Source organism: Panthera tigris, chromosome D4, assembly GCF_018350195.1.
Source record: "Panthera tigris isolate Pti1 chromosome D4, P.tigris_Pti1_mat1.1, whole genome shotgun sequence".
Taxonomy (NCBI): domain Eukaryota; kingdom Metazoa; phylum Chordata; class Mammalia; order Carnivora; family Felidae; genus Panthera; species Panthera tigris.
This window is the reverse complement of record NC_056672.1, coordinates 64,075,601-64,090,060: the sequence shown is the minus strand read 5'-3', so window position 1 is coordinate 64,090,060 and position 14,460 is coordinate 64,075,601. Positions and strand designations below refer to the sequence as shown.

The 14,460-nt window shown below is 36.1% G+C and overlaps 1 protein-coding gene across 1 annotated transcript in view; it reads right to left on the bottom strand.

Annotated features, from left to right (window-relative positions):
• Nucleotides 1–13,742: 13,742 nt before the first annotated feature.
• Nucleotides 13,743–14,460, bottom strand: part of CYLC2 (cylicin 2) — a 43,401-nt gene continuing 42,683 nt past the window's right edge. The window contains exons 11-12 of the mRNA XM_007089255.2: nucleotides 14,238–14,352; nucleotides 13,743–13,906 (exon numbers count right to left, since the gene is read on the bottom strand). The gene's annotated coding sequence lies outside the window, so the exon portion shown is untranslated. The remainder of the gene's footprint in view (nucleotides 13,907–14,237; nucleotides 14,353–14,460) is intronic.

The window sequence follows — 14,460 nt, the reverse complement described above, 5'->3', positions numbered from 1 at the left end:
TCATTCCATTTAGCTAGATCTTATTTCCTTCAACAATGTTTTGTAACTTTAGTGTAGTTTCTTATACTTGTTATGTTCAATTTATTCTTAACATTTAAAAATATTACTGTGTATATGTTTGCTTTCTAATTTCATTTTGGATTTAGCTGAGTACTCTGACAATCTTTTCTCCTGATCTCCCATTAAGCTTCCAGCAGATCTGCATCATTGGTATCAAACCCAGATGTTAGCCTCCATTAATTGCTAGCTGATTGCTTTATTGTTGATGACCATGTCTTGGTTATAAATTGTTTCACACCTTGATATGATTAAACTTGAATTACTTGGTAAGATCTACGGAGTGGTTAGTTTTTGATGCTTGCTCACACCCCACCCTGGGAAGAACCTCTGAGTATACAGCAGAAGGAGCATGTTTGGGGTGTTGAAGGCAGGAACTTGATCTTCCCCAGATGCCTTACAGATCTCTTTCCTATGGAGAGAAGCTGCTTCTGGCGGGGGGTGGGGTGGGGGGGGGAGTGAGAACTGCCCAGTGTGGACCTCCTGTAGTGCAGAAATGGGGGGATGGGCTCTGCCATGTTCAGTGGCTGCCAAATTTATTGTTTCTGCCCAAGGAAGCTAGAGATTAGAACTGACACTTGACTGGCAAGATTATCAGAGCACTGTCCTGCAACACACAAGTTGGCAGAAAAGGGGGACTCTGCTTTTCACCAGCTGCCCCACTGGATCCATACTAGAATTTGAGGATAGGATGATAGCACCATTGTCCCACTGCTACTACCCACTTGATATAAGCCTTCTACAGTGAGGAGAATATAAGGAGTAATGGGATCTGCTGGTGTTCATCAGCCTAATCTACCCAGAATAGCTTTTCTACCCATGGAGCTGGAGGACAGTCACTGGCAGAACTGTGAGTAGATGAGAGAATCCTCTAGATCAAGTGCCAAGGCTGTGCATATTAAGCCCAATAGATATTTTGTTAAATTTGGCCAATTTTGTTAAATTATTGCATGTTCTTTAATAAATCCCCAAAGACGTTAAGTAATTGTTATTGCCAATTTTTATGTCTATTTAGTAGATACCTTACCAGTGGAAGAGGTTTCCCCAAGTTCCTCAAACTGCCATTCTGGAAGTCTTACTTCTTCATAAGATTTTCAGTTAAACATTTGAAAACCAGTAGTATAAGTAGATATATAAACACATGTGCACGCATGTTTGTGCACACACACACATGCAAACACACCCCACACCTAACAGTGACAGGACTATTTTGGAAGAAATATCTCTGAAATGTTAGGAGCCTTACTTTGTTTTTCCAATGTTAGTATACCCTGAAGGAGAAAGTGGCAAATTTCCAAAACTTTGGAGCAGAATATAGCATTGATTTGGGACACTGAGATATTCTAGAAATTGGAACATGCCTTTTGAAATGTGAGATTTTTAGTACCTCAAACAGTTACCATAGTGGTGGATGCATCTAATCCCCATGGATTTTGAGATTTAAGTAGCAAATAATGCCTAAGTTTCTGATACTAGCTCAACTTCAACAATGCCAACTGTTCCACCAGTAGATAAATTACACATATTTTAACAAAAAAAAATGATTCTAAAGAAAAGACAATAGCCAAAAATACCTCATAAAAAATTAGGGGAGAGGAGACAAAGATGATAATAATGAAAACTAACATCATGATGTTTACTCCTTCCCTCAGGCAAAAGAATGAACAGAGACATTTGTGAGATGATTCCATTAACATAGAAAATAGTTTGCATTTGGCAAGGAATCATTGTGTTTATAATGCTTAGAATCCAGCTATTAATTTTGCTGTATATTATTATAAAAACTGTTATAAATCATAAGAAACATAATAAAAGCTTAATATGGGAATGTCTGTGAAGCCATATAGAAGTGAGTGTCTATGTATGTTTGTGTATGTGAAAATACTAATTACAAAAGTATTTTTGAAAAATGGAACACAATTGTAACTATAGTAAGTGTGAAATTAAGTCACATGCTTAAAATTATAGTAGAGTGAAATCCAATTAGTGACAAAAAGAGTTAATTAAAAAGCAAAATAAGGTATACCAAACACCATAAAGATAAAGATACAAGAAACAACGAGTGTTAAATGTTATGCGAGTTCACCTTGATAACATCTTAACCTTGAGGGAGAATAGCTGCATTATGGAAACAAAAAGCGGTCCTTCATAGTTGAATTCTAGTGAATCAATGAAGAGTTTGTTGAGAGAGATGTAGGTATAAGAACTTGAGAGTTCTAGAAAGCAATATTTTTTCAGTGTGTAAAAGTTAAGCCATTAAGTAACTTAAGCATAAAGATGACAATTAGATTTGCACTAAAAATACCACAACATTTCTGCTTACCACTGGGAATAGTGTAGAAAGGGACCAGAGTATAAGCAGGAAGATGAAGACTGTTTCGATAGTTCATGTGTCCTATGTATTGGTGCATTGGACTAGGGTGGTAGCAATAGGTCTGTAAGGAAATAAATAAATCTGAGAGGTATTTGGGAGGAGATTTGAGAAATGAGCTTTAAAAAAAAGAAATCGTGGCATGCAGATTGCTGGTTTGAACAACTAATTGAAAAGTAGTTGTAATTTCTGATACAGGACATTGAGAAAAGAAAAAGACCAGTTTTAGAAAGGAGCATAAAAATTTTAGCTTGAGACATTGTTAGTTTGGAGTATTTATAAGGAGACAAATTAAAGAATATGAAGAATTAGTAGAATATTCAGATCAGAGTTCAAGAGAGCTCAAAGCCTAAGATGGATATTTAAGAGATGGTGGTGATGGAGTTTAAACCATTGGAGTAGATAGGATCTCCTTGTAGATAGGAATATTTATATAGTTGGGTTGGGGCATAAGGCAGAAAGAAGGAAAGGAAAAGAGAAAAGAGCATGGGGGGCACAAAAAAGGACTAGAGATATTTCAATTTTTAAATATCAGCTGACAGAGAAGGTGACCATGGAAATGGAAAGAAACAACCCGCATAGTACAAACATGTCACAATACTATTGTTTTATAGTGTTTGAGGGTGAGAGTACTTATAGAAGGATATGATTAGTATTGGTACTGTCTGGCCAGGTAATGAAGGAGCTGAAAAGCTTTGAGTGGATTAGTGACTTCGAAGCTATTACTATCTTGGAGTAAGATATTTTGGAGCCATATCCAATTTAGATTACATTTAAATTTTTAGCAAAATGTCAATGAAAAAGACAGGAGGCTAGGAGTATAAAATTCAGCATTTTCTATGCTTTTCATGACTTGTCTTCTAAAATCTTTGTAATAAAATCAAAACCAAAGTAGGTGTCAAGTCAAAATTGCTGACTCTGCTTTGACAGGGTAAAATTAGCATTACACCAAAACAGGAATGGAAAAGAAGAGTCAGAAGCACAGTTGGACTTCCTGTGTAATGGAGATCCTGTATGATGTCCCATCTATTTTATTCCTCCAGCCTCAACATCTTAATAGGAAAAGAGATTACTGGGCAAAACAAAAACTTTAAAAAGTCCACTGATAAAATGATAGGAGTGGGATTATATTTTGCAGTTTATAAAAATGAATCACACATGGAATACATAAAACAAGCGTATAATGCCTGGAACTATGGACCTTAAAGCTAGCTACATTAAAGTTTTTAACAAAACTATTCCCAGTTATAATTTGTATTATTCCTATTTATATTTTCTTTGAGTACTAGTCAATGCAATTATAGGAAAATTAAGTAAGAGTTAAGTATTAGAAGAGTTTCTCCCATGCTACAGGTGATAGGATTATCTACATTAAAAAAGTACATAATCAGCCAAACAGGTATCAGAAATAATAAATGTTAAACCAGCCCTACAAGAGATCCTAAGGGGGATCCTGTGACACAAAGTACCAGAGACATCACTACAAGCATAAAACATACAGACATCACAATGACTCTAAACCCATATCTTTCTATAATAACACTGACTGTAAATGGACTAAATGAGCCAACCAAAAGACATAGGGTATCAGAATGGATAAAAAAAAAAAACAAGACCCATCTATTTGCGGTCTACAAGAGATTCATTTTAGACCTGAGTACACCTTCAGATTGAGAGTGAGGGGATGGAGAACTATTTATCATGCTACTGGAAGTCAAAAGAAAGCTGGAGTAGCCATACTTCTATCAGACAAACTAGACTTTAAATTAAAGGCTGTAACAAGAGATGAAGAAGGGCATTATATAATAATTACAGGGTCTATCCATCAGGAAGAGCTAACAATTATAAATGTCTATGCACTGAATACAGGAGTCCCAAATATATAAAACAATTACTCACAAACATAAGCAACCTTATTGATAAGAATGGGGTAATTGCAGGGGACTTTAACACTCCACTTACAGAAACAGATAGATCATCTAGACACACAGTCAATAAAGAAACAAGGGCCCTGAATGATACATTGGATCAGATGGACTTGACAGATATATTTAGAACTCTGCATCCCAAAGCAACAGAATATACTTTCTTCTCGAGTGAACATGGAACATTCTCCAAGATAGATCACATACTGGGTCACAAAACAGCCCTTCGTAAGTATACAAGAATTGAGATCATACCATGCATACTTTCGGCCCACAATGCTATGAAGCTTGAAATCAACCACAGGAAAAACTCTGGAAAACCTACAAAAGCATGGAGGTTAAAGAACACTCTACTAAAGAATGAGTGGGTCAACCAGGCAATTAGAGAAGAAATTAAAAAATATATGGATACAAACAAAAATGAAAATACAACAATCCAAATGCTTTGGGATGCAGCAATGGCAGTCCTGAGAGGAAAATACATTGCAATCCAGGCCTATCTCAATGAAACAAGAAAAATCCCCAATACAAAATCTAACAGCACACCTAAAGGAAATAGAAGCAGAACAGCAAAGGCAGCCTAAACCCAGCAGAAGAAGAGAAATAATAAAGATCAGAGCAGAAATAAACAATATAGAATCTAAAAAAACTGTAGAGCAGATCAATGAAACCAAGAGTTGGTTTTTTGAAAAAATAAACAAAATTGATAAACCTCTAGCCAGGCTTGTCAAAAAGAAAAGAGAGATGACCCAAATAGATAAAATCATGAATGAAAATGGAATTACTACAACCAATCCCTCAGAGATACAAGCAATTATCAGGGAATACTATGAAAAATTATATGCCAACAAACTGGACAACCTGGAAGAAATGGACAAATTCCGAAACACCCACACCCTTCCAAAACTCAGGAGGAAATAGAAAGCTTGAACAGACCCATAACCAGCAAAGAAATTGAATCAGTCATCAAAAATCTCCCAACAAATAAGCGTCCAGGACCAGATGGCTTCCCAGGGGTGTTCTACCAGACGTTTAAAGCAGAGATAATACCTATTCTTCTCAAGCTATTCCAAGAAATAGAAAGGGAAGGAAAACTTCCACACTCATTCTATGAAGCCAGTATTAACTTTGATTCCTAAACCAGACAGAGAACCAGTAAAAAAAAGAGAACTAAAGGCCAATATCCCTGATGAATATGGATGCAAAAATTCTCAATAAGATACTAGCAAATCGAATTCACCAGCATATAAAAAGAATTATTCACCATGATCAAGTGGGATTCATTCCTGGGATGCAGGGCTGGTTCAACATTCGCAAATCAATCAATGTGATACATCACATTAATAAAAGATAAGAACCATATGATCCTGTCAATTGACGCCGAAAAGGCATTTGACAAAATTCAGCACCCTTTCTTAATAAAAACCCTCGAGAAAGTTGGGATAGAAGGAACATTCTTAAAGATCATAAAAGCCATTTATGAAAAGCCCACAGCTAACATCATTCTCAATGGGGAAAAACTGAGAGTTTTTCCCTGAGATCAGGAACACGACAGGGATGTCCACTCTCACAGCTGTTGTTTAACATAGTGTTGGAAGTTCTAGCATCAGCAATCAGACAACAAAAGGAAATCAAAGGCATCAATATTGGCAAAGATGAAGTCAAGCTTTCACTTTTTGCAGATGACATGATATTATACATGGTAAATCCGATAGACTCCACCAGAAGTCTGCTAGAACTGATACATGAATCCAGCAAAGTTGCAGGATACAAAATCAATGTACAGAAATCAGTTGCATTCTTATACACTAACAATGAAGCAACAGAAAGACAAATAAAGAAACTGATCCCATTCACAATTGCACCAAGAAGCATAAAATACCTAGGAATAAATCTAACCAAAGATGTGCAAGATCTGTATGCTGAAAACTATAGAAAGCTTATGAAGGAAATTGAAGAAGATATAAAGAAATGGAAAAACATTCCGTGCTCATGGGTTGGAAGAATAAATATTGTCAAAATGTCAATACTACCCAAAGCTATCTACACGTTCAATGCAATCCCAATCAAAATTGCACCAGCATTCTTCTCGAAGCTAGAACAAGCAATCCTAAAATTCATATGGAACCACAAAAGGCCCCGAATAGCCAAAGTAATTTTGAAGAAGACCAAAGCAGGAGGCATCACAATCCCAGACTTTAGCCTCTACTACAAAGCTGTCATCATCAAGACAGCATGGTATTGGCACAAAAACAGACACATAGACCAATGGAATAGAATAGAAACCCCAGAACTAGACCCACAAACGTATGGCCAACTCATCTTTGACAAAGCAGGAAAGAACATCCAATGGAAAAAAGACAGTCTCTTTAACAAATGGTGCTGGGAGAACTGGACAGCAACATGCAGAAGATTGAAACTAGACCACTTTCTCACACCATTCACAAAAATAAACTCAAAATGGATAAAGGACCTGAATGTGAGACAGGAAACCATCAAAACCCTAGAGGAGAAAGCAGGCAAAGACCTCTCTGACCTCAGCCGCAGCAATTTCTTACTTGACACATCCCCAAAGGCAAGGGAATTAAAAGCAAAAATGAACTACTGGGGCCTTATGAAGATAAAAAGCTTCTGCACAGCAAAGGAAACAACCAACAAAACTAAAAGGCAACCAATGGAATGGGAAAAGATATTTGCAAATGACATATCAGACAAAGGGCTAGTATCCAAAATCTATAAAGAGCGCACCAAACTCCACACCCGAAAAACAAATAACCCAGTGAAGAAATGGGCAGAAAACATGAATAGACACTTCTCTAAAGAAGACATCCGGATGGCCAACAGGCACATGAAAAGATGCTCAATGTTGCTCCTTATCAGGGAAATACAAATCAAAACCACACTCAGATATCACCTCACACCAGTCAGAGTGGCCAAAATGAACAAATCAGGAGACTATAGATGCTGGAGAGGATGTGGAGAAACGGGAACCCTCTTGCACTGTTGGTGGGAATGCAAATTGGTGCAGCCACTCTGGAAAACAGTGTGGAGGTTCCTCAAAAAAATTAAAAATAGACCTACCCTATGACCCAGCAATAGCACTGCTAGGAATTTACCCAAGGGATATAGGAGTACTGATGCATACAGGCACTTGTACCCCAATGTTTATAGCAGCACTCTCAACAATAGCCAAATTATGGAAAGAGCCTAAATGTCCATCAACTGATGAATGGATAAAGAAATTGAGGTTTATATACACAATGGAGTACTACGTGGCAATGAGAAAGAATGAAGTATGGCCCTTTGTAGCAACATGGATGGAACTGGAGAGTGTTCTGCTAAGTGAAATAAGCCATACAGAGAAAGACAGATACCATATGTTTTCACTCTTAGGTGGATCCTGAGAAACTTAACAGAAACCCATGGGGAAGGGGAAGGAAAAAAAAAAAGTTAGAGTGGGAGAGAGCCAAAGCATAAGAGACTCTTAAAAACTGAGAACAAACTGTGGGTTGATTGGGGGTGGGAGGGAGGGGACAGTGGGTGATGGGCATTGAGGAGGGCACCTCTTGGGATGAGCACTGGGTGTTTTATGGAAACCAATTTGACAATAAATTTCATATATTGAAAAAAAAAGTAATAAGTGTTTCAGTAGAGTTTTTGTTGTGCAATAAATACACAAATATCATGGATTTTTTTTCTGTACCAGAGTGCTAGTAAGGATAATGATGCGGAATAAGATATTTTGTTCACAGCAGTGAGAAAAATGTAAAAAAAAAAAAAAAACAAAAACTTTTTTCTGGGGTTGAGTATGTATAGATTGTGAGTGGAATGCTTTGGTCCAGTTTGTTGTTTCTTCCTTTCTAAATTTCTGCAGATTTTAAGATCCAGGATTGATATAAGGGTTTAGAATCATAGCAGGCCTTTATACTGCATTGTCATACAATTGAGGACCTGAAGAGCGGCTAAAATACTTCACGCCATGGTTCAGACTATCTCAACAAAGCAGAATATTAAGATTGCAAGCCAAAGCTTTTTATGAAATTCTTTGCTCTGTGCTTCGCTTACTGTTGCTGAGTAACAAAGTATACCAAATCTTAATGGGTTCAACTACAACATTTATCGTATCACAATTTCTGTGCAAGAATTTGGCATCAGCTTAACTGAACAGTTTTGGCATTGGCATCAAGTGCTAAAAGCCTCAATAAAAAATACACGATACTGGAACTTCAGCAAATGGCTGGTGGACTGAATTGATGATGTTAACCTAGTACGCCAAGTTCTAGCTTTTATTTTCTAGTATGATAAATTTGGATCAAAGCATAGGTAAAGTTGGGATTCAAATGGAAATTTCAGTCAGGTATTTCTCAATGGAGTGGTGCTAAGTTGTTTAGGACATCAGAAATTGTTTAGAACCAGTGCCAAGTCTCTCATGAATATCACTTTTATAGAGCTTAATGTGAAATAAAACTGTTATTGCACCAGCCCTGTACTACCAAATATTTAAAATATAAAAAATAAATAAATAAAAACAAGCTAAATCCTAGCCCTCAACAAGCTTCCCAGCAAAATTTATGTCCCAGAATATAAATTTGGTGGTATTTAGGAGCCTAGCAGAGACTGATATTTATTAAATAAATAAATAAATAAATAAAGTTAGATTTATTTATAAATTTATTTATCAAAACAGCAGTCTATTTCAGAATCCATGCTTTTTGCATTTAAACTAAATTGATGTAAACATTTGATCTATGATACTTTAAAATATCTTGAGGGATATTTCCACATGTGCAAATTATCTCTTAGAAGAGGAAAGTAATCAAATCACTTAGTTTCAGTTTTTCTTTTGAATACCACAATTGTACTGAAAGAGAGCTGTCTTGAGAATGTGCTGCTTTATTAATCCCAGACCACATTACTAATTAAGACACATTGTCCAGTGTCTTCCCTAAAAGCAGTAATGTAAGTAAGCCTACATTTTTTTTTTTATATCGGTCTTTTTGGCTATCAGTATCTCACTTTTCATTTTATATGTATCTAATCTGTCTCTTAAGATTTCTCATTTGTCTTAAGGAAAACTCTTTCCACTTTTAGTTTATGTGTCTTCTGCGTTCCTTTTCGTTTTCATTCTGACAGTACGACAGAATCCACTCTAGTTTCCCGTTGATTTATTGGTTTCCAGGGGCAGTGCTTTAATTTCAGGCCTTTAAATTGCTTTCTTACCCTTCGGGTTTGCAATAGTTTCATGAGTATTTTAACTAACTTAAGAAATTGGCATATTTTCACAACAATAAGAGTGAGCCATCAGTTCTTTTTGTGTTTTAATAAAATCAGACACCTTTTCATGGGAAAACTTCTATTTGGCTCTCATACATAGTTTATAAACCTAGAATTCATGTGAGACCATATAGGACCCTGATTCCTAAGTCTGGGGACAACCACATGCATCTAAGTTTGAATATTTACTATTCCTGTCCTTGCTTTTAATCCCAAATGGAAGTCGGGGTAGTTTATCCAGTGTTGTCTACTTAGCATTAAGTTAAAGCTAGAAGCTCACGCCTAAATGCTCTGTGGGACTTACTGAAATCAACAGCTTTAAAAAAAGAAAAGTAGGACATGTTATTTTGTTCAACATTGCGTCAGGAAGATTGCATTCAGCTTCAGCATCTCCTGCAATAAAAGGTAAAGCTAAATATAGCCAATAGAATATCAAGAGCTCATACTGCAAAGGCCATGGCTATTTATCTACATCCACCGGTGAGATCCCCAGGCCATTTGAATAAGGTTCAGCAGGGCACACCTCAGTTGAAGTTTTAGACTTCTTGCACACCTCTCCAAAGAGAAGCAGAGCTACTCGTAATAAATTTGTCTAGAGAAGGAAAGTTGGTTGAGTGCAAAGGCAGGCTGACTCCTGGAAAGTAGGGAGAAAAGGGTGATTGATTAACCATCATTTACTTTTATGCAAACAAAGTCAAAGAAAAGGAATATATGATTATGTTAAGTCAGAGCAGGGAAAAATAACAGAATGATAGAGTGTATTTTTAGGGTAGATCAAGAAAATATATTAAGGCAATTTAAGCAGAGAGAGCGCTGTCTTTTTAGGATCATATTTCCTGACACATAATAAGTGTTTAATACATTCTAGTATTTTTAAAATATACACCAATATGAGAATCTGTTTTTATTTTTAGTCAAAGTCACAAAAATAATTTATATTCTGTAGTTTCCTATACCTTGTGTGACCCTGTTATTGTCTATCTTGGCTAGAAACACTGACTCTTTAACTCGAAGGTAAGAAAAATGAATTTCTGAACAAACTTAAAAAAAAATTCAGCAGTGACACTAGCCTCGCATTATCTTAACTGTCAAAGTCACTGAAAACTAAAATTCATAGGTGAAATACAGACATGTTTATCATGTCTGTCTCTGCCTTTGTTATTTTCTGCCTTCTCTAATGTCATGTATTTAATAAATACCACCTGTCAAATGGTGTGCTGTGGAGTCCTCAGTACAATCTCAGTATAATAGTAATTGCGAAGTCTAATCTAGAATACCTTTACCCGTTTTTGGACAATATACTACGAAAAATGATATTAGAAGTTAAAATGATTATCTAATTGGAAAATATCATATTGACCAACCCTGAACAAATATCATCATTTATAATATCACTCAAAAGATACAAATTACAGACTAAAATAAACATAAAATAACTATAGTATAAACTTTCAAAAATCTAGTCTTATTGCTACTGGTCTATCAGAAATATGACTACACGCTTTCAAGCAATTGAGAGAGAGAGAGGGAGAGGACTGGCTCCTAACGTATTAGAATGGTTTTGCATTTTTGGCTGTTTCCCCATGTTGACTAAGAATGAGAGAAAAAAGATCCAAGTTAGTATAAGTCAGATGTTGTCTGAGGAAAAACTTGAAATTACATTCACCTATATTAGGAAACTGAGAATCAATAGAGAGATGTAGAGGTTAAGGGCATAGGTCCTGAGATGAAGAGTCATACATAGTTCAAATCCTGGCTATTCCACTTGTAATCTCTGTGTGGTGTACAAATCACCTCTCTGTGCCTTAGGTTCCTTATCTGTATGTTAATAGTATCTGTCTCAGTAGAGTTTTTATGGTGTATATGATATGTCCATAACATATTTAATCATATCTAAGTGTCTGCCCTTATTTTTAGTGATAGTTCATTTTTATCCTGTTCTCTGCAGCAAAGATGGTACAGGAAGCTCACATGTTTGGGCTGAGTTCTTAGTCCTGGTGAAATAACACAGTTCGACTATGCTGGGTTCATAGGCTACCACTGATCAGCACCCTAGTGCACTACTTTGGTAGGTCCCCCTTTGTTACTCTTCACAAAATTACTGCTCAAGTGGTTGTGAATTTTATTGAGCACTGAGAGATATTTTCTGATATATAATTATATAACAAAGACCTCACCCATCTCCTTAAAAAGTCTTTTATTCTCACTAACCATCAACACTTACAATGTTCCAGTTACATCATCTGCTTTTTTAAACAACTTTTATATATATCTTTTATTTAGAGAATCTTTTTTTCTTTTTTCTCAGAATACACTTATATTTGCTTTCTAGTTATTCAGATACGTACAGATCTTACCTTCAGGACTATATTAATTCAACTTAATAGAATAACAATATTTATTGAAACCATTCAAATGACAAAAAATACCGACAGTGGCTGTGAAGTGCCTTTTTACCCATGATACTCTTACTTAATTTTAAATGTTGAACTGTGTGAATGGGAGAAAAGGAGTTCCTAATACTTTTTTCCCCTCCTTTCCCCCTATTACTTTAGATTAATTGGTATTCATTGGAGGTATAGTTGGCTATATAATTTACGGGGCCCAGTACAAAGTGAAAATGCAGGGCCCTGGTTTGGGGCAGGAATCAGTTTCTTTTTCTCCAGAGCCCACCACCCTAACCCTGCAGACCTCCAAAGGATTGCAGATTCCATGCTGGGATGCACTCAGTATCTGGATGGGGAATGTGTGAAGAGTTCCCCATCAAATCCCCTTGGAAGGTACTATTCAGCTAACTGCCAGCGTCAGGGAGGCTGCAACCTTGCCCAGCCCCAGCCACTGCAAGGCTCTCACTTAAATCTGATCCTACCCATTCCAGTCCTGCATTGTCTAATAGGACTCATTTATAAAACACCAATTCAAAGATAATTTTTAAATGATGTCTCTAGAACATGAAACCCCAAGTGTAGGGCCTTTTTAAGTGCTGGACACTATGCAACTTTACTCATCAATGGAGCCAATCCTGATTAGAGGAATTGATACAGAGTTCAAATACAACTCCTTTGGAAGAATTACACTGCTGTCTGTATTTAATGCTGATTTCTGCTCATGAAGATAAGGAGAGCTCAACATTTCTCTAGTAGATGCCCCTTGAGACTTTAAACTCAGATTATAGAAGATGGACTGGAAATTCTTCATGAGGCTAGCTGCCTAAATAGAAACACTGGGGGATATAAAAATGTTTAACAGATACAGTGGAAGAATATGATATTCCAGCTCAAGTAAATAGTATTGTAAAAATACCAGGGAAAGGAAGGATAAAATATATTTTGGAAAAAAAGGAATGTTGACATATAATGTTGGATTAAAGAAGAAAGGTGGGGAAATAGTGGAAGTGGGATTGAAAATAAATTAGCACTTGATTGTAAATGCTTAATATTTAAATTGAAAAAAAAATGTTTGAAATTCAAAAGCAATCTGTTAAAGGGAAATGATCTATACTAGTATTGATGGGTACAGATTTTAATTTTATTGACAAGAATTTTCTTCCCTGATGATGATTTTGAATTAACTCAAAACTACTTCATGTTCACAAGTTTATCTGCTAAATTTCAAACTGTCAAGGAGGACTGTATTAAAAATGGGGAAAACTAGGAATTAGGAACCTGAATACTGGCATTTTTGGGATCTTTGGGGCGTTCAGGTAGATACAAACCTTGTAATGGGGAAATTCTTGGGAATAATAGCCTAGAATAAGTGTAAGTTTTCAAATCCATACAAGAACCAACCCAAATTACAAAAATATGAGAATATAAAATGAAAAACATCAGTGTTGAAATTAGAGAATGTCAAACATAGAACTGCAAAGTTTGAGGAAATCCTGAAATTCCTGACAAAAGAATTATGTGGTAAAGGAGAGAAGTGTCCCCCCCCCCACATCCCAATCTTTAAGGAGCAAAAGCTGAAGACAAGGTCAAGGTAGGATAGTAGAAAAAAAAAATAGCTGATTTTAACTAAGAATGTTTTAAGAGTTTGACAAAATAGAAGCCACAAACAACTATGTGTAGGTGGAATGTAAGTTAGGGAAGAACACACATGGAAATAGACACACGTAGTATGGAGAGTAGATTTTTTTAATTGATATTTTCACCATCATGTTTAATGCGTTCACTCAAAATTAGAGCTGGCAATCAACTGCCATGACAGGAAGATTTGCAACTGAATGGGATTTTAGACTCCTCCAGGGTGTTAGAATTTTTAGTATATCTTCATGGTAGTCCTAAAATATAATCAGAGCAGAGTCACATCAGATGGTAAAATTCTTCTATTCTTCTACTGAAGCTGTGAGTTCCAAACCCAGCACTTTAGGATTCTGAGTGATTAAATCTGTGAAATAAACTAGTTTCATATGTCCCTTTTCATGGGCATAATTGTGTCCCTCCAAATTCAAATGTTGAAATCCTAACCCCCAGTATCTCAGAATGTGTCTGTATTTGGAGATAAGTAAATTATGTAGGTGATTATGGCTGAATGAAGTCATTAAGGTGGGTCCCAAACCAATATGACTGATGTACCCTCTAAGAAGATATTTGAGACACAGACGTACTTACTGCATGTTTCACTGGGGTGATGGGGGGAAACATCATGAAGGAGAAGTTTCTGAAGAGATAAACAGAGCATGCTGAAAATAGTTGATGGCCATTCTTTTTTTTTCCAGATCATTTCCTTTATTAAACAAAATAAGAGGCAACAAATAAAAACTCTGAAAATTAAAGAGCTCTTTATGAAATAAACATATTCCAGGTGATTCTAGGCCTTCAGCATTATTGGATG